Source organism: Staurois parvus, unplaced genomic scaffold (assembly GCF_062004578.1).
Source record: "Staurois parvus isolate SC_StPar_1 unplaced genomic scaffold, SC_StPar_1.0 ptg000886l, whole genome shotgun sequence".
Classification (NCBI taxonomy): domain Eukaryota; kingdom Metazoa; phylum Chordata; class Amphibia; order Anura; family Ranidae; genus Staurois; species Staurois parvus.
In genome coordinates this window covers 5,340,246-5,360,823 of record NW_028318682.1, presented here as the reverse complement: position 1 = coordinate 5,360,823, position 20,578 = coordinate 5,340,246, and the positions used below count along the sequence as shown (strand labels likewise).

The 20,578-nt window shown below is 43.1% G+C and overlaps 1 protein-coding gene and 1 pseudogene across 1 annotated transcript in view; both read right to left on the bottom strand.

Annotated features, from left to right (window-relative positions):
* Positions 1-20,578, bottom strand: part of PTCHD4 (patched domain containing 4) — a 230,559-nt gene that overhangs the window by 176,591 nt on the left and 33,390 nt on the right. The gene's annotated exons all lie outside the window — the stretch shown is intronic.
* On the bottom strand, positions 15,537-15,695 carry LOC149442463 (U2 spliceosomal RNA; annotated as a pseudogene).

Below are 20,578 nucleotides of genomic sequence, written 5' to 3'. Positions count from 1 at the left end.
AGCCTTAAACACCTCGTGACTGTGAGATAGAAACCCAGAGCATCCCCAGGCAGCAATTACTGAGCCTGTCTTTACTGGCCGTCTCCCTGTTCCTTCACAGCCTTTATAGCCAGGAGGGATGAATTCATATCTTTACAACTGTCACACTATATACACTAATTCAACCTCAGAATTGGAGAAAAAAAGGAAGAGAATGAATGTGACATTTCAACTGATTTCCAGGCAATGGATTTGCTACACAGCTGGAATTAAAGGATAATTCAGTTCAGGATAAAAATCACAAGTAAACTGACAAACAGTAAGGTCAACTTATTTGTGTCTGCTGTTTTTCAGAAGCCATGCACCATCAGGTTTGCCTTCACCTCACATGATGTACTCAACTGCTGCAATCCATAAGCTATACATTGGCTGCATTGCTTAACTATCCTCCTGAAAATGCTATTTGCCTGGCTGGTATGTTAATACAAAGGCATCAATATGTAGCACCCTCCTAGTTTAGCTAGGGGGAGCTAGACCCTGATGGCTAGTGAGGAGCTGATTAGCAGCTCAGGTGAGATAGCCAGAGGGGTCAAACTCTAGTCAGGACTGAGAGACTCTGCAGGCCAGCCCCTCTGAAATTTCTCCCTGCTCTGAGGCTTTTGGAGGAGGGCTTTGGAGGCAGTGGGTGGATCTGAGGAGTGGTTGCCTGCACTTTTTAGGGACCTTATCCAATCCCCAACAGAAGGCTTCGAAAGGGGCTGGACAGGAAAGTGGTGGTGGGAGAGGAGTGAGAAGCAGGAAGATGTGAGGCTGGAGGAGGAAGGCTGCCAGGAGGCCTCGTGGGATGAGGCCTGCCTGTGAGCCTGGAGCTGGAAAGGAGGAAAACGCAGGACTCACTTGTCCCTTGAGAGAGGACCATCTGTATGGCAGGGAAGGAGCAGCCCAGCTGATAGGCCTTGTAGCAGCAGCCATTCCGCAAATGGTACAGGAGAGGATCTGAGTGAGTACACCTGAACCCCCTGGGTGGATATGGGAAGTAGCACTCTGGTGGAAAACCAGATTGGCCCTCTGCTAGTGACTGTACACCTTACTTAAAGGAACAGGAACCAGATCCCCTGCTCAGGAAGAAAGTCTCCATATTGCTGGGTTCAACTAGGGTCTGGAGTAGTACAACTGGAGCTGCTGGCTAGCACTCCAATAGAAACTATGTCAGAGAAGAGAAGCTGTGAATAGCTCAGGAAGTTTGTTCTCAGATTTCTGTTCCCTTGGGCACCCTATACACCCCTTTACCCTAGCCAAGTTTAATCCCCTCAATAAAATAACAAAACCAAGGCCTGATTTCTGTCTGTGGATGAAAGCTGTGTGGAAAATGCTAACTGACTGGCTATGAAGGACTATAGGGGGATCCAAATTCAACAGCAACTCCTAAGGGGTAGTGTTATAAATACTTTCAATTAAGTCACTTAACCAGAGCAAACAAGCAGATTGGGAATTCTTGACTTCATTATCTGCATGCTTGTTGCAGGCTAGTGACTTATAGCAAACCTTCAATCTGAAGGTCATGTCATGCTGCCCTGCCTTCTCCCCCCTCCCTCTCTTACTAATGAACATTATTTTTTATATATTTATGTTAAATAACTAATTTATTTGTGCTGCAAAGCAGCACTTTTGTGCTTCTTGCCTAGGTGAGAATTACGTTCTTTACCCCCCACACCCTGTGCATGCAGAGATGTGCCACAGAGCTTCAAGTCCTAAGAGAGCAAGTCAGCACATCTGCACATACGTTGGTCTCCCCAGTCATATGCGTACGTGCAGAGTTTCTTATGCATGTGCAAAGAAGGCTATCAGGAAAGTCCCAAACCTTCCCCAAGGCCACCATTTCCCAAAGGCCGAGTAGAGTCCCTCAGCTTATCTGAGTGTGCGCCATGATGGGAGCACCAAAGTGGAGGAGGGAGGGCAGAGCTACCTGAGAGGCGGACTGAAGTCCTTTCTGCTTTAAGTACAGCTGCAGAAGGAGGTCATCCATGGCAGCAATCAAACTTGTCTCAGCTATGTATAGTTGTGTTCAAAATAATAGCAGTGTGTTGAAAAAAGTGAATAAAGCTCAAAATCCTTCTAATAGCTTTTATTTCCATACACACAAATGCATTGGGAACACTACATATTCTATTCTAAATCAAAACATGAAGAAAAATATATCAAATGTGTTGTTCCTCTAAAAAAATTGAAGAAAAGTGAATATTAGACTGTTCTAAAAAATAGCAGTGTTTGTATTCTTCTTTACAAACTCAAACATTCACTATATAAACTGAAAAATGTTTGAAGATTTTGCTTTCCTTTGAATCACTTAATGAATATTTAGTTGTATAAGCACTGTTTCTGAGAACTGCTGTACATCTGTGTTGCATGGAGTCACCCAACTTCTGGCACCTGTGAACAAGTATTCCAGCCCAGGATGATTGGACTACATTCCACAGTTCTTCTCTATTTCTTGGTTTTGCCTCAGAAACTGCATTTTTGATGTCACCCCACAAGTTTTCTATTGGATTAAGATCCGGGGATTGGGCTGGCCACTCCATAACGTCAATATTGTTGGTCTGGAACCAAGATGTTGCATGTTTACTGGTGTGTTTGGGGTCGTTGTCTTGTTGGAACACCCATTTCAAGGGCATTTCCTCTTTAGCATAAGGCAGCATGACCTCTACAAGTATTCTGATGTATTCAAACTGATCCATGATCCCTGGTATGCGATAAATAGGCCCAACACCGTAGTATGAGAAACATCCCCATATCATGATGCTTGCGCAACCATGCTTCACTGTCTTCACAGTGTACTGTGGCTTGAATTCAGTGTTTGGGGGTCGTCTGACAAACTGTCTCCGGCCACTAGACCCAAAAAGAACAATCTTACTTTCATCAGTCCACAAAATGTTGCGCCATTTCTCTTTAAGCCAGTCAATGTGCTCTTTGGCAAATTGTAACCTCTTCAGCACGTCTTTTTTTCAACAGTGGGACTTTGCGGGGGCTTCTTGCAGATAGCTTGGCTTCACATAGGCGTCTTCTAATTGTAACAGTACTCACAGGTAACTTTACACCTTCTTTGATCTTCCTGGAGCTGATTGTTGGCTGAGTCCTTGCCATTTTGGCTATTCTTCTATCCATTCGAATGGTAGTTTTTCAATTTCTTCCACGTCTTTCAGGTTTTGGTTGCCATTTTAAAGCATTTGCGATCATTTTAGCTGAGCAGCCTATCATTTTCTGCACTTCTTTATATGTTTTCCCCTCTCCAATCAACTTTTTAATCAAGGTACGCTGTTCTTCTGAACAATGTCTGGAACGACCCATTTTCCTCAGAATTTCAGAGAGAAATGCACTGTAACCAGCATGTACAAAATTTGCTGCCTTCCTTCCTTAAATAAGGGCAATAATTGCCACCTGTTTTTCAAAGAATGAATGAGCTCACTAATAGAACTCCACACTGCTAATATTTTGAACATGCCCTTTTCAATTAGTGATTCAATTACACAGAATCAGCAGCATGCATGTCATGACTGTTGGGTCTGTTGGATTTCTATTACTCTACTACACCTGCTAGTAAATTATTTGCCATGTAGAAATATAATTTCTACCAAAAACAGTGATTGATCAGGTTAGTGATGTCTGACTGCTATTATTTTGAACACAACTGTATATATTTAACATACCTAGCACACAGTTTAATGATACTCAGACCCCTAGTCAGAAGCAAACAAGGCATTGCTAACTTTATTATGTGTGAGCTGGGTCACTCAATTTGGAAATTTCACCTCCCTAAAAGACTCTTAAATACTTAAAGAGAACCTTTCCCTTACCATGCAGCTCAAAGGAAATGGGTCGCATACCATATTCTCAACAGCATGTAATCACCTTTACTTGCCACCAGGACCAGGGAGAAATATCCAACATTTTTGGGTCATTATTGTTCCAGTGCTACATATGGGGCCAGGCCACGAGTCTGTAGCTCTGTGCAAGCTACAATCAACTGGTTTGAAGTTTCTACAGGCAATTAGGGATAAGGAACAGTGAACATGTCCTGTCAAGGGGGAGAGCAAGGTGACCTTTTTCCTGTGCCCTTGATGGGTTCACTTTACAAATATAAACTATCAATGCTGGTCATACTGGGATGTATGGAAATATCTGCAATTCTATTTAGATCAGTTCATTGTGCCTGGAGAGGGTGTTGGACTTTAGGCCAAGGCTGCAACCTTGCCTGCCTTCTCAACAAGTCCTGCCCTTTTCTGGCACTGAACCCAGCCCTGGCATTCAACAATCATGACTGGTACACTTTTCACTTCTCCCTGAGATTGACTAAAATAACCACACTGACAACAAAGATACTTTTAACTGCATTGATACTTTATTATGTAAGTATTCGCCACAGCTTAATATCTATGAATAATGAACAATCAACCAATAAAACATATCTAACACCAAATCCCTTTTAGCAGTGCTGAGTGGCATATCTCCACTTTTCTTCCTTAGCAGGAGCCAATTCAGCCCCCAGCCATCCAGGTTATGCTCAGGGGCTTACTTGGGCCTCCTGCTACCAATTCCACCACCTCTACCAGCCACCTGCCACCTCAGGTCGCAAAAGGGATAAACGCCAGCTGTGACAAAAAATACAGCATGACAACAAATATACATGACTGGAACCAATAATAAAAAGTTGTCTCTTAATTAATTATTTTGTAATCATTTATTCACTGTCCTTTAAGAAAAAACTGCACTATTGTTTTATTTTTTTTTTAATTTATGTATTCTTTCTTTTTTATTTATTTATTTATTATTTACATGTCATACGCAAAGTCATAACAAAAAAACTTAGGGGGGGGAGGGGGGATTTCTTTCTTCATGGAAGGGCGCCAACTGAGTGACCAGTATGTCACGGGACTTAACGTGATTCAGGAGTCCCCTCTTTTTTCTTCCTCCTACCAATAATCTGCCACCACAATCCAAATCACGTCCTTTAACCATCCCATCCTTCTGCCATCACTTAACCCCTCTATTATCCTACAGACTAGTCTGAAGGGACCGTCCCCAGTCATGATGCCTGCTGTGTTTATAACACAGGGCATTGCTTTCCAAGTCTACAGTATTTAGACAGATAAACAAGTAAAAGGCTTAGATAAAAATCGTGTCTAAACTTGGTCAAGTTGCTTGGGCAGGAATAAAAGTGCTTTTAACCAGTTCACCTCTAGAGCCATTTTTTTCACTTTTGGCAAACTTAAAACCCCCAAAATATCATATATTTCCAGAAATTGGAGGCCTTGTGGAAAAAACACATAATACAATTTTTTAAGTTGCATGATATCGGTACAACTGTTTATCAAATGCATATTTTTGGGAAAAAATGTGCCACAATTATTTTTATTACAAACACACGCAATATAATATCCAGTTGTTAGTAAAATGTAAAAAGAGGGAGTTGCATTGAGTAAATAGATACCAAACATGTCAAGTCTTAAAACCTGATGTCCCCATGATACTGCAAATAACTATGCTACCCAAAATTGTCCATAGGCAATGCTTTAAAAGCCTTTATAGCTTATCAGTGTAGAGCTACCCTCTTGAGGGTCGCTGAGTTTTTTGATCCCACTTAAGCTCTGCACAGCCAGGCAATATGCATTTTCCACACTTGCATCCAAAGTCAGTAAACAGTACATGGACTTGGGTTTACTAGGGTAAAGGGGTTATGGGATGCCCTATTTGATTGAAGAAACAGAATAATGAGGACTTTCTTGCTTTGGCACACTTAGAGAAAAAATGACAGACATTTGACTGCATTTTAGCCAGAACCATTACAGTCCTTAGTAAAATAATCCCCTTCCAGGAGCTTAATGTCCCCTGAGTGGATTTCTAGCAATGTGACAATGTGTAGGAGCTCTTGATCTCCTAGTGCACAGAATACCATCCCACCTGGCTATGGTATCTGATCCCAGGACAATGGATTGGGTAAGCTTTCCCCTGAAGACTTGCCAGAACTTGCATCCAGCAGACCTCTCCCTTCTAGGCCCTGGGGGTGTAGGGGTACTTACACTTTCCTTGTCCTGCAGCTGTGAACAGAACTGCTTTCAGGCCTTCTAGCTGGGCTGGTTCCAAGCTTTAGACAAATAAAGTGCAGTGCTTGTAATAAAACTATGGTAGTGGAATCAGTCTATCCGTATGAGTACTCCAAAAATCCACCAATATAGATAGTAGCTGTAGAAAATGGTAGGATTGTGCGCTTACCAGATGCGCATCGAATGTGCGCATATGTAAAAATTCCTCCTCAGGGACTAATGGTAATGATGTATGATGGGTGACTGTAGAGCATCCGTCTAGGAATGGGCAGTTCTGCGGTCAGTGGAAGATATCTGCTTGGCTCCAGAGGTTTCCTTTAGGGTCAGCCACCTGTTTAAAGGGTTTCCCTTCCTCTGGAAACTTGTTCAGACTGGTACTTCCCATGGGCTCATAAAAAAGATGGCCGCCGGACCAGCTCGTAGCTGGTTGATTTTTCCTCTGAAGACGTGCGGTTGCACGAAAGGCCTCAAGAGATCAACTAGCTGTGATGTCTAGCCGCTGAAGCCATGAGCTGGTTCAGCGGCCATCTTTTTTATGAGACCGTGGGAAGTACCAGTCTGAACAAGTTTCCAGAGGAAGGGAATCCCTGTAAACAGGTGGCTGACCCTAAAGGAGACCTCTGGAGCCAAGCAGACATCTTCCACTGACCGCAGAGCTGCCCATTCCTAGATGGATGCTCTACAGTCACCCATCATACATCATTACCATTAGTCCCTGAGGAGGAATTTTTACATATGTGCATATTAGATGCGCATCTGGTAAGCGCACAATCCTACCATTTTCTACAGCTACTATCTATATTGGCGGATTTTTGGAGTACTCATAGATAGATAGACTGATTCCACTACCATAGTTTTATTACAAGCGCTGCACTTTATTTGTCTTTGTGTTTTTGAGGTTTCTTTTGGTTGCCTGAGTGTACTAGCTGCTGCACAGGGAAGCGCTCACTACCATATTTATATACTGGTTCCAAGCTTTGCAGGCTGTCCTTCCCCAGTGGACGGCAGGGCAGTAGAGCTCCCTCTTTCAGCTTCTCCCCAGCCTCCTGCCTGGAAGCAGACCCCCCCTCCTCTAGGGCTCCCTCCCAGGCTACACAGCCACACCTCTTAGCAATCCATCTTCCACCCAACTCCCCTGCTAGCATGGCTCGCTCATATTTATGGGCTGGTCTACCACACTACCAGAGCCTCCTCTCTGGGATTGGTCAGACTCCCTTGAATATGCAGATTGAAGTCTCCACCCCTTCTCCTTTTGGCTTCTAGAAGCTTCCATGAACCTCCAGAATCTGGTGGAGGTGATAGATTCCCAACCTGCTGAGCCATCCAGCTTGACCTCACACTGAGCATACAGTAATCACAGACTCACCCACTACCATGAGACAAAAATACATTTCCTGTATACTAGCCCCACTTAGTGGGTGCTACATTCATTTAGAGTTAACTATGAATGATGGCCCTAGAATTATTGCTGTCACTGTGACATTCACTTCATTTGCAGGTGTTTGCATTGCAACGGGTTACCTTTAATTTTTTTTTTTTATACTAATTTGTTTAAAAAATTTTTTTTCTTTGCATAATGTTATTGCTATCACAATGGGGCTGACAAGCTCCCTATGAGATAGCATGGATAGGTGACAGATACTTTTTATGCATACATCAGGGATCTGTTAGACCCCCAATGTCTCTTCTGCCCTCCTCTGTAGCTAATCAAGCACAGATGGTGCTTGAATAGCTGCTTCCTTGACTGTATCAGCAGGGGAAAGATAACTCTGAAACTGGAAACGCTCAGAGCTAAGTACTTCTCATTAAAGGAAGAGGAGATTGGGTAACAGATGTTTCCCGATCTCCTCCTGTTCACCATCCTGAGATGGTTTGTTGTGCAAAGTGAAACAAAAAACAAGAAGCGCACCAACCTTGCGCATTACCTCAGTAACAGAATTTATTAATAAAAGATAGGTACTCACAAACAGCGAATAAAATCAGGCCTGTAGTCCTCAAAGGGACTTCAAAGATAAGAAGCCAGCGCGAATCCCATCATGGGGGTAGACACTCAGTATATCTGACGCGTTTTGAAGGCTATGGCTTCTTCCTCAGAGCTGAGGCATAGCCTTCAAAATGCGTCAGCTATACTGAGTGTCTACCCCCATGATGGGATTCGCGCTGGCTTCTTATCTTTGAAGTCCCTTTGAGGACTACATGCCTGATTTTATTCGCTGTTTGTGAGTACCTATCTTTTATTAATAAATTCTGTTACTGAGGTAATGCGCAAGGTTGGTGCACTTCTTGTTTTTTGTTTCACTTTGCAGTATTGATCGGGCTTCCCCAGCCCTGTTTTGGAGCTGCACAACCTTGAAATATACTGGTGGTCGCTTGCTCTGGTGTTGGTTCCATCTATTTGCCACCGGTCTGGGCCCTAGAGCGCAGGAGAAATCGCAGATGGTTTGTTGTGCTCCTAAGCTCCTGGGAAAAGCAGGAAGGCCGGGTGCTTAAATGACTTTTACATGGTGGCCTGGAGCCAGCTCAAGACAACAGTGATAAGTTCATGAGCTTGTTTTTCAATCTCTACATTCAAACAGGAGAAACAGTTAAGGAACACTCCGCCCATAGAAAGTCTTTCCATGACAAAGATTGGTGTTCTCCAATTGAAAAACATCAAAAGTAGGGCTTACCTGTGACATCACCAATTGAGGAGAGCAGTTATTTTCATCTCAGCGGTATTGAAGTACGTGATTACCCCGCCAGCGCCGGGGGGCCCTGGTGGTTGAAGAACTCTTCTTTCCTCTGCCCAGTTTGCTTCCTAGTTAATATATACAAGAATACTGTACAGAACAGTGAAGGACTACAAGGCACTACAGCACACTCACCAAGCCGGTGACTAATATACTCGGGAGATCATTTTGAGTAAGTGAAAGACTCCTGACACACGAACACCTGTGAAGTGCTGTTGTCACTAGTTATGCTGACTTTGTGAAACATTCTTGCAGTGATAGATGGAGTCATCGGCATTGATCAATGGATGAGGATTTAGTTTCTTATGAGAAAGAAACATTGTCTCTTCTATTCATTAATGTGAGCGCTGTCTGAATATCTATAGTTGAACATTCTAGTACTATTTGGAGGAATCGTGGTTTTTCACTACAGCTGCTGCCTTATTTATGTGGTTTCTTTTCCTAACTTGCTTTGTAGTATTCTTTAAACTTGGAGAAAGATAAGAAAAAAAAAAAAAAGGCGAAGGCCTACATGACCAGGGGGACACAAGGCAGGACAGGGTTAAGACATTGTTTGTTAGAAGGGCGCAACTTACCATTATTAGCTTGTCTATGGAGAGTAGGTGGAGCTGCTGTGGGTATACGGGAAGGAGATCCAAAAAGCGGCAAATCAATTTGAGCAGCGGACATGAAGGAGTTTTCCTGCCCTACGGCCTTTGGCAGTTGGGGTCTTTGGAGGTGTTAACTTTTACGGAACAGTTCATAGTAGTGACCCATCTAAGGTATGGCGTCCTCTGTTGGATCCCAGTTAATGTGGTATTATCTGGGAAGTGGTAACAAGTAGGTATCTGCAGAGAAGTGGGTTTGACCCCAAGCTGGTGTTTTGCGGCCAGGGGTCGTTAAGTAGTTATGCAGATACACAACCTGATGTTGATTGTCAAGTGCCTCCGAAGACCAGCAACCTGCATGTTATGGTGACTGGTTTATGAGTATGGTTTCTGTTTTACGGAATGTTGTATTTGGTTATTTTGTTAATAAATGGCCAAGCTGGCTAATTTTTTCCAGATTGGGTCCTTTGTCATTTGTTCCTTAGAATAACTTGCGGGAAGGGTATCTATGGTGACATTTAAATAACTTGGAGACATATGGGATACCCTAGTCAAGCTAGGGTACCCTAGTTGAACATAGTTCCCCAGCCTGTACGCTCCTAGGGCCATTAAAGCTAAGACTGTTGTTTTACCTGTCAAAGTATTTGCATTTTCTTTTCATCCAGTCCTGAGATTTACACATAGATTCTACAATACAGCTAGGTGGATGACACTACGACAGGTAAGGAATACAGCAATGTCCTTTCTCCAACTCCAACCTGCTGACTGGATGGTAAAAGACCAGCAGCAGCAGACTGATGAGGTAATTTCTCTTGTTAGTTTGCTCTCTCCTTCAATCTTTGAATTTGTATGTCACTGGATCAGAAGCTCTGCTGACTTCCATCATCCAATCATGTTCAAGCAAAAATGCTGTTTTTTTATTTCCCTTGTATATGATTGGGTATTTTTTGGAAAGTGAAGATTTACCTAATTTAAGCTCTGGATCAACTGCACGTTGCAAAGTGCACAGACAATTTTCCTTTAGTAAACCAACCCTTTTGTGTTCCTTGTGTCAGTACATTTGCATGCAACACACCTTACTGGCTTGCAATTCTGCCCTTCCTTCCCCAAGTGTGAGTGCTGCTGTGTAGGGATTGCAAGCTGGTGATAGTAAATAAAATGCAGGTACTTATACCAAATTAATTGAAAACAATACATACAATTATATATTAATGAATTCATAGCAGCATTACCTGTGTTTTATATCTACCTGGACTTCAGCTCCAGTGACAATTCTGTACATCTCTGGAGTGTGAGCTGCAGGCATCATCCCGATACCATTTTTTAGAGCCAGGAGTTGGCTCTCCTGTAATAGCAATCGGAGCAGCTAACTAGCAGGGGGATGTCCTTCTGCAGCTTTAATGGGAGTTCCCGTCCCACTGGGAGTCTCATCTGGCACTGCTACTGCCTGGTCAGAAAGCTGAACCAAGACTGGATCGGCTTTGTTTGGCTCTGTAATATAGTAACCTGGTTTTACTCTGAACTAAATTGCGCCATTTGTAAAAAACAAAAGCATTCAATCACACTGATCTTGGTGTGATTAAATGATTTTAAGGACAGAGGAGGGATTTGGGGTCTAATTGACCCCAGATCCCTCCATAAAGAGTGCCTGTCACATGCCTATTGCTGTCACAAGGGATGTTTACATTCCTTACACTAACCCTAAAGCTAGATTCACATCTGTGTGTTTTTAGTGTGTTTGCATATCTGCTGAAACATACCACAATCCATTTAACATTATTTCCTATGGGTCCCGTTCACATCTATGCAGTTTCCTGCACTACGTTTTTGTGAAAGGGGCACAGACTTTTTTACAAGCAGCATTGCATATTTTTGGCTCCACAGACTTCAATGGAACCACATCAAAACACATCATCAACACATGTACATGTGTTTTTGATAGAGTTTTTTAACAATTAGTCTTCTGCCCACTACAATAAAAAAACACAAGCATGGAAACACATCATAAACACATAAAAAACGCACTGCATAAATGCAACTGCACACACATACTGTAGATGTGAACCTAGCCTAAAGCTAAATCTAATGCTAACACTAACCCTTTGTTCAGGTTTGTGACTACGGATCATAGGGCCCCATAGAAAAATTATGGTGGGGACTCCCTCAGTGGTACTTGGCAGTGCCAGCTGTGAAAATACTGTGATTGATTTTAGCATTATGTCTACATAAATGATAGCCAACTAAAGCCTAGTGCCTTATTGTGAGACCATTTTATTTATGAAAATAAATAAATCCAATATACTCATAAAGTTGAACAACAGCAAGCAAAATCAATCCTGCTCCAATGCTGAAACAATGCCCATCCAAAGGGGAGCACAGCTTACGCGTTTCAAAGGCAATGTTCTCTATATTAGAGCTCCATACATGCAACTTAAATGATAGGTAGAAAGTAGAGCTGTAAGTATAGTCAGTGCACCACAAGGGACCAGTGCTGTGGTTAGAGGTTCTTAAGGAGGAGGGGCAACAGTGCAGAAAATTAACTTTACATATTAATGTTCCTCCTAACCACTTAGTCCTCAGTGGCGCAGATGTCTTTATCAGCATTTCCATCTAAAGGCCTCGGTGTAGATTCCAAGTCCTTACGCCCTACCAAAGTAAATAAGTGCTGAAAGAATCAGTCTAGTAGGCAGTAAAAAACAAAACAAAACAAACAAAAATAAACAAGATTTTCAGCAGCAAAATCTAAACAAAAAAGAGAATCATGAAATGTGCATGAAGGGCCTCAAACCCTGAACCCCCTAGGGCAAAAGGCTCCTGACAGTGGAAAGACATTCTATGGTCTACCTAGGCCAAAGCCAGGTGGACCTCACTTACTGGGGACCTGCTGAAGCCAGTCCTCCAAGCACTTGGTGAGGGCTCTACCAAAGAACGACCTCCCTGGTTGGGGAGAGGAAAAAGACCCGAAGGCCATAGATCCTCCCTCTGACATCAGGGCAGGCCCCGAAAACCTGCACCCTTTGTGCATAAAAAAAGAAACCACCTGCGCAGTGCAAGTGCCTATGATAAGCAGTGAAAAAAAATTAAGTGCTATGTGCAGTACATCAGGGCTTGAAATTTCCACTCACCCGCTCGCCAAATGCGAGGGGAAATCCACAGATGGAGCGGGTGGCTTGCAATGGAACGGGTGGCTTGCAATGCGATCCCCAGGCCCCAGGGATCGATTTGCGTTCCGCTTGCACTCCAAGCCTCGTTTTGAAGCCGACTTCCGGTATCCGACTTTCGGTTTCTTCTTCGCATGTAGTCCATAAATATTGCCAGGATCAGTGGTATACGGAGCAGCTGACCTAGATCAGGCAAGACACGTCAATCAGTGACCATGATCTCAGACAGCTGGTAGTGGGGCACAATTGTTACAGACATGTGATGAAAGCAAAAGAGAAGTTCCAAAATCAGGCAATGTATGTGGAAGGTGGGATATATGTAGTGGTATTTACAGTGTTGGTACAGCACCTAATCATGTGAGTGGTATTATTTTTCCTTTTTTAATTAAATATTTGTATTTTGTCTTTTTGGCATTCCTGGGAAATATGGAGATATCTATGAAGATGGAGCAAAGAGTTCTTTCTGATATATATGTGTGTGTGTGTGTATGTATGTACAGTTGTGGCCAAAATTATTCAACCCCCACTGAAATTGAGTGTTTTGGCCAGTTTGACATTGCTTTTGATCATTCAGTCATCTTGCTTACATTTACATTAAAGAGGCACTTGTAGGTCAGACAAATATAACATAACAGTTATAATGAAATAACCACAAATGTCTTTTCTGTGCTCACAGCATTATCAGTTTTATTCAACCCCCAAGTGACATTCAATCTTAGTACTTAGTACAGCATCCTTTTACAGTTATAACAGCTTTTAAACGTGAAGCATAGCTTGACACAAGTGTCTTGCAGCGATCTACGGGTATCTTCGCCCATTCTTCATGGGCAAAGGCCTCCAGTTCAGTCACATTCTTAGGCTTGCGCACTGCAACTGCTTTCTTTAAGTCCCACCAGAGGTTCTCAATCGGATTTAAGTCTGGTGACTGCGATGGCCACTCCAAAATGTTCCAGCCTTTCCTCTGCAACCATGCTCTAGTGGACTTGGAGGTATGCTTGGGATCATTGTCCTGTTGAAAGGTCCAACGTCTCCCAAGCCTCAGGTGTGTGACGGACTGCATCACGTTTCCATCCAATATCTCCTGGTACTGAAGAGAATTCATGGTACCTTGCACACGCTGAAGCTTCCCTGTACCTGCAGAAGCAAAACAGCCCCAAAGCATGATTGACCCTCCACCATGCTTCACAGTAGGCAAGGTGTTCTTTTCATCATAGGCCTTGTTCTTCCTCCTCCAAACATAGCGTTGATCCATGGGCCCAAACAGTTCTAATTTTGTTTCATCAGTCCACAGAACACTATCCCACAACTTTTGTGGTTTGTCCACATGGCTTTTGGCATACTGCAGTCGACTCTTCTTATTCTTTGGAGACAGCAAGGGGGTACGCCTGGGAGTTCTGGCACGGAGGCCTTCATTACGCAGTGTGCGTCTTATTGTCTGGGCTGAAACTTCTGTACCCACATCTGACAAATCTTTTCTCAGTTCCTCAGCAGTCACACGGGGACTTCTCTCCACTCTACGCTTCAGGTAGCGCACAGCAGTCGAAGTCAGCATCTTCTTTCTGCCACGACCAGGTAGCGTTTCAACAGTGCCCTTTGCCTTGAATTTGCGAATGATGCTTCCTAAGGTGTCTCTTGGTATGTTTAACATCTTTGCAATCTTCTTATAGCCATTGCCCTTCCTGTGAAGAGAAATCACCTCTTCTCTTGTCTTCCTGGACCATTCTCTTGCCTTCACCATGTTTGTAACCACACCAGTAAATGTCTAGAAGGAGCTGAGTATCACAGTCATTTTAAAGCTGCCTAATTGGTGCTTATTATGCTTGATTGCTGCTCGGTGACATCCACAGGTGTTTTCAATACCTGATGGAAAGCACCTGTATGAACCTCTGTTCTTCAGAGTGGTAGTCTTTAAGGGGTTGAATAATTGTGGCAATGAAGAAACCACATAAGAACCATTTACTACTGTATTACATAAACAATTGATGTCATTTTAGTTGCATTTGGGTAGTTACAACGTCCTTGTAGGATTTGATTCTGAATACAATTCCAAATGTACACTATAGTCCCTAAACCCCTTTACAGCATTGGGGGTTGAATAATTTTGGACACAACTGTATATATATATATATATATATATATATATAAAATAAAAAATGCAAAATGTTTACTATTGTTATTTATTTTATGCAATGTTTTTTGGCCATCAAAAGAGGCACTTTTTTCTTTTTTCTTAATGCCACACTTCTCTAAGGTCTCTGCTGGAGATAAAAAATACAACATGTTTACAGTAACTATTATTCCATGTTTTTTGGCATCAAAATAAGTACTTTTTCTTATGATATACTTCTGTAAACTAAACCTACATCTTTTAAAAGAGACTTTAGTTACTAAAGTCTCTTTTTAAAGATGCAGGAGATAAACAAAAAAAATACAAAATGTTTACTACAGGTTTAAAGCTGTAAAACTTGATATTTTGATTGCACCCTATTGCTATTAAGCTATTGCTGTTATGTTTAAATTGACATAATAAAGCTATGTTATAATTGCTTTTTTTTTATATTGTGGACTCTTTATTCTAAAGAAAAATTTAATTTCATAAGCTTTAAGGGGGCGTGGTTGGGGGCAGGTCTGGGGGCGGGGTTGGAGGATGGGCTGGGGTGGGGTTGGAGGCAGACCTGGGCAAGGTTGGGTGGGGCAACTAGTGGAGAGTAAAGTTTGTGCCTGGCTAGTAGGTCTAGACTTGAAATTTTAAGCCCTGCAGTACATACAGCAGGCCTCACAGTCAGTAAAAAAATAACTCTAAGCTGGCCAAAAAATAACTCCAAGCTGGCCGAGGCAATGACGCATGGGCAAGAGAAACATACAGTGATGTGAACGAGTGGCAGTAAAACTCTTGTGGGGTATTACAGAGCCCATGTGTCACATCACCTAGAGCTCCTTGTACCTCCTAGCCAGACAAATGCAGCCCCATTCCTACTAGAAAGGCATTAGCACTTACGGAGACTTACACAGAGTCCTGTCTTCAATTGGTAAACCAAGCCAGAATCAACCCAGGAGGAAAAAGGATTCCTCTCACCATATCCACCTAACTGATAAGAAAAGATACTACACTTAATCTTAGCCAAAAGGCAGAGAAGCGATACAAACTCTTTTCTTTAGTAGAGTGGCATGTCCCTACTGGGATTACTTGCTTTAAATGAATGCTAAGAAGGTGTTTTAGGCCTGTTCATGTGGCTTATGATACTGTTGCGGTTAATGTAAACCTGTCGCAAACCCATGAAATTTAAGCCCAGCGTATCATGACAAACTGCATAAGAAGATGCCACCCTTGGTGAAAACCACACATCAAAATGATCCAGAAACACGGGCTGCTATAATAATTATGCAAATCTTGACTTTTCCTGTGGTGTGTTGGTCTCATTGACCTCCCTATGGTCCTTTTAATCTAATTATCATAATAATTGACTAATAGGAAGGTAGGAGGGATGTGGCTGTGACAAATGTTAATTTTTACAGGAAATGTCAGGATACATTCGTCCTCAGCTGCCCACAGCTTTGGATCTATTGAGCATTTGGATGTGTAGTTTTCACTAATTGTACCATGCAACTGTTTAATATTAACAATATATTTTTTTTATTGTTAATTTAATATAAAAAAAAAAAGTTCACCTGTGCCCATGTGATATGACAAGAGCGTTAAAGTGGACCTGTACTTAAATATTAACATAAAGCTATGTTCAGTATTGGATACATTCAAGTGATTGCAAGAGTTAGTCTTTTATTTTATCAAAAAATAAACATGTCATACTTACTTGCTCTGTACAATGATTCTACACAGAGCAGCTCCTATCCTCCTCATCTCGGGTCCCCTGCCGGAACTCCTGGCTCCACCCCCAAGCTGATGATATTTTAGTCAGTGTTACATATTCGGTGCAATAATTTGCAACGTTTTGCCTGATTAAGGCTTCTTCAGGAAATATTGCATGTAGCACCAGCTATTTCATGACTGGTTCAATAGGGCCATTGGATATGCAAAACACTTAGCGTGTGGTTTAAAGAAAAAAAAAGTTCTTATATCAGCCTGGACACAGAGACAACTTGGATGGTTGATAGAGAAGCCCATATAGGCTCATTTTTAGAGATGGAAGTATATCAACCAAATAGCTGCTCAGTGGGCACTAATTATCACCACCATATTAGTAGCATTGCATCAGACAAACAGCCAAAAATATGGGTCCAAATGGAAAACTCAATTGTTCACTTAGAAATATGAAGAGGGAAGGTGGCAGCAATCAACCACAGCCCCATAAGAGGCCAAGGGAGAGAAAAGCAAAGCATGCACCAACGCCACAACACCACCTCCCCTTGTGTAATTAATATGTGTTTGGTTTAAAGGGATGAGGTGGCAACCCTAGTCCTGATCTCTGCCATACCTCAAACCAATGTCCTGATCACCACCATACCAGTATACTGATCACCGTCATACCCTAAACCAACACCCTGATCACTGCTATATGCCTTACCAACGACCTGATCACCTCCATACACCATTTCATCGCCCTGATCACTGCCATTCCCATACCAGCATTCTGATCACCGTCATACCCCATACCAGCATTCTGATCACTGCCATACCCTATACCAACATCCTGATAACCCCCATATCCCATACCAGCATCCTGATCACCCCATATGCCATACAACTATCCTGATCAACCCATATGCCATGCCAGCGTCCTGATCACCGCTATACCTCATACCAGCATCATGATGACCTCCATACCCCATAGCATATCCCTGATCACCACCATACTCCATACCAGCATTCTGATCACTGAAATACCCCATACCAGCATTTTGATCACAGCCATACCCTATACCGGGTGTCGGCAACCCGCGGCTCCAGAGCCGCATGCGGCTCTTTTTCATCTTTGCTGCGGCTCCGGAGCACACTGCCCACCAGGTGACAGGCAATAGGGTTTCAGTGGTCGGCAAGCCGCGGATCGCAAGCCACATGCGGCTCTTCTGTGTGCCGGGCGCCCGCTCCCCTCCCTCCTCTCGGGCGGCCGCCTCAAAAGTCAGGACTCTTTTAATCCGGCCCGCGGAGCGTGGAACATTAGCTGTCAGGATGTAGGCGGGGCAGCCAGGATGTAGGCGGGGCAGCGTGACGAACTCCTCTCACAGTCCGCCCTGAAGACTGGAACACAGCGCGGGAACACAGCGAGAGGAACGCGTGGAGCAAAGGTAAGTGAATTGAGACAATATGGGGAATTAATTACTATAGGGGGGATGAATTACTATGGGGGATGAATTATTATATGGAGGATTAATTACTATGGGGGATGAATTACTATGGAGGATGAATTACTATATGGGGGATGAATTACTATGGGGGATGAATTACTATGGAGGATGAATTACTATATGGGGGATGAATTACTATGGAGGATGAATTACTATATGGAGGATGAATTACTATATGGGGGATGAATTACTATGGGGGATGAATTACTATGGAGGATGAATTACTATAGGGGGGATGAATTACTATGGGGGATGAATTACTATGGAGGATGAATTACTATATGGGGGATGAATTACTATGGAGGATGAATTACTATATGGAGGATGAATTACTATATGGGGGATGAATTACTATGGGGGATGAATTACTATGGAGGATGAATTACTATAGGGGGGATGAATTACTATGGGGGATGAATTACTATAGGGGGGATGAATTACTATATGGGGGATGAATTACTATCGGGGATGAATTACTATATGGGGGATGAAGCTAACTGCACGATCCTGTATATAGCATTAAGGTAAGAAACAATATATGCAGTGTCGGATTTGTTTTAAATGTTGCAATGGTTTTGCGGCTCCCAGTCTTTTTTTTCCCTTCGGAAACGGGTCCAAGTGGCAATTATGTCTTAAAAGTTGCAGACCCCTGCCCTATACCAACATCCTGATCACAGCCATACCCCATACCAGCATCCTGATCACGGCCATACCCTATACCAACATCTTGATCACCGACATACCCCATACCAGCATCCTGATCACCACCATATCCCATACCAGCATCCTGATCACTTCCATACCTCATACTAGCATCCTGATCACTTCCATACCTCATACTAGCATCCTGATCACCACCTTACCCCATACAATCACCCTGATCACCCCATATGCCATACCAGCGTCTTGATCACCGCCATACCCCATACTAGCATCCTGATCACCGCCATACCCCATACCATCAACCTGATCACCACCATACCCTATACCAGTATTCCGATCACTGCCATACCCCATACCAGCATTCTGATCACCAGCATACCCCATACCAACATCCTGATAACCACCATATCCCATTCCAGCATCTTGGTCACTGCCATGCCCCATACCAGCATCCTGATCACCCCATATGCCATAGCAGTGTCCTGATCACCCCCATACCCCATACCAGCATCCTGATCACTGCCATACCCCATACCAACATCCTGATCACCACCAGATCCCATGCCAGCATCCTGATCACCACCATGCCCCATACCTGCATCCTGGTCACCCCATATGCCATGCCAGCATCCTGATCACCACCATACCCAATGCCAGCATCCTGATCAACGCCATACCCCATACCAGCATCCTAATCACTTCCATACCTCATACTAGCATCCTTATCACCACCATACCCCATACTATCACCCTGATCACCCCATATGCCATACCAGCATCTTGATCACCGCCATACACCATACTAGCATCCTGATCACCGCCATACCCCATACCATCACCCTGATCACCACCATACCCTATACCTGCGTTCTGATCACTGCCATACGCCATACCAGGGCTTTGATCACTTCAATACCCTATACCAGCATCCTGATCACAGCCATACCCCATACCAGCACCCTGATCACCCTCATACCCCATACCAGTGTCCTGGCTACTGCCATACCAGTGTCCTGATCACCATCATACCCCATACCAGCATCCTGATCACTGCCATATGCCATACAAGCATCCAGCATTTTAGGATCTCAAATGATCAATTTTCAAATACATATCCCAGTTTGTAGACTCTATAGCTTTCACAAAGACTAAATAATATAAACTGTTTTGAGTTATTTTAACCCCATAAAATGTAGCAGAATACATTCTGCCCTAAATGTATGAAGAAAAATTATCTATTTGAAAAAGTTTATAACAAAATCTAAGCAAAAATTATTTTTATTTTCATAATTTTCTGTATTTTTTTATTTATATGGCACCCACAGGTGCCGTGATTTGATCCCCAAGAAATCAATCATCCTAATTTAGGCCAGTGATGGTTGGCTTAAGTCAGATGATCGATCCCTATCCTATCAGGGATCTTCCTTTACCTGTGTTTACAGTTACATAAGTATAGGAAGTGATGACATCTTCTCTCTCTGGGCACATTCCGTCCCAGAGAGAGATGAATCAAGACAAATGTGAGTAAAAGCAGCACACTTTTCACAGTTAGAACACTTTAGGACAAACTTAACCCCTTGATAGCCCCCCCCCCCCCGCTCCAGTTAACCCCTTCACTGCCCTGGCACCAGTGTTTTTGCTGATCACTGTATTAGTGTCGCCAGCGACTTCAGATAGCGTTAGCGTCAGATATCGCCCCTCCCAGATAGCGTCAGATTGCCCGTCTGTACACCTGTAATCACATTTAACCCCTTGATTGCATATCTTTGATCAGATTAGCACTATACCAGTGTTCACATTAGTATAGTGTCCCAAAAAATGCAGCGTTAGTGGGATCATCTCCGGAACATGCCAACACCAGCGTTTAGCCCCTACGCTTACCTCCCTCCCTTCTCCCCCAGCAAGTGCAGTGTCAGTAGACCACCGTCACTTGATACATTGCACACAAAATCTCAGTGTTCGCAGAATCAGGCCTGATCTCTGTTAGCACTTGCTGGTAAATTTTTTTGTAGCGGTTCAAGCAGTCCCTGACAGCCAGGTGCTCTTTTTCCCGTGAG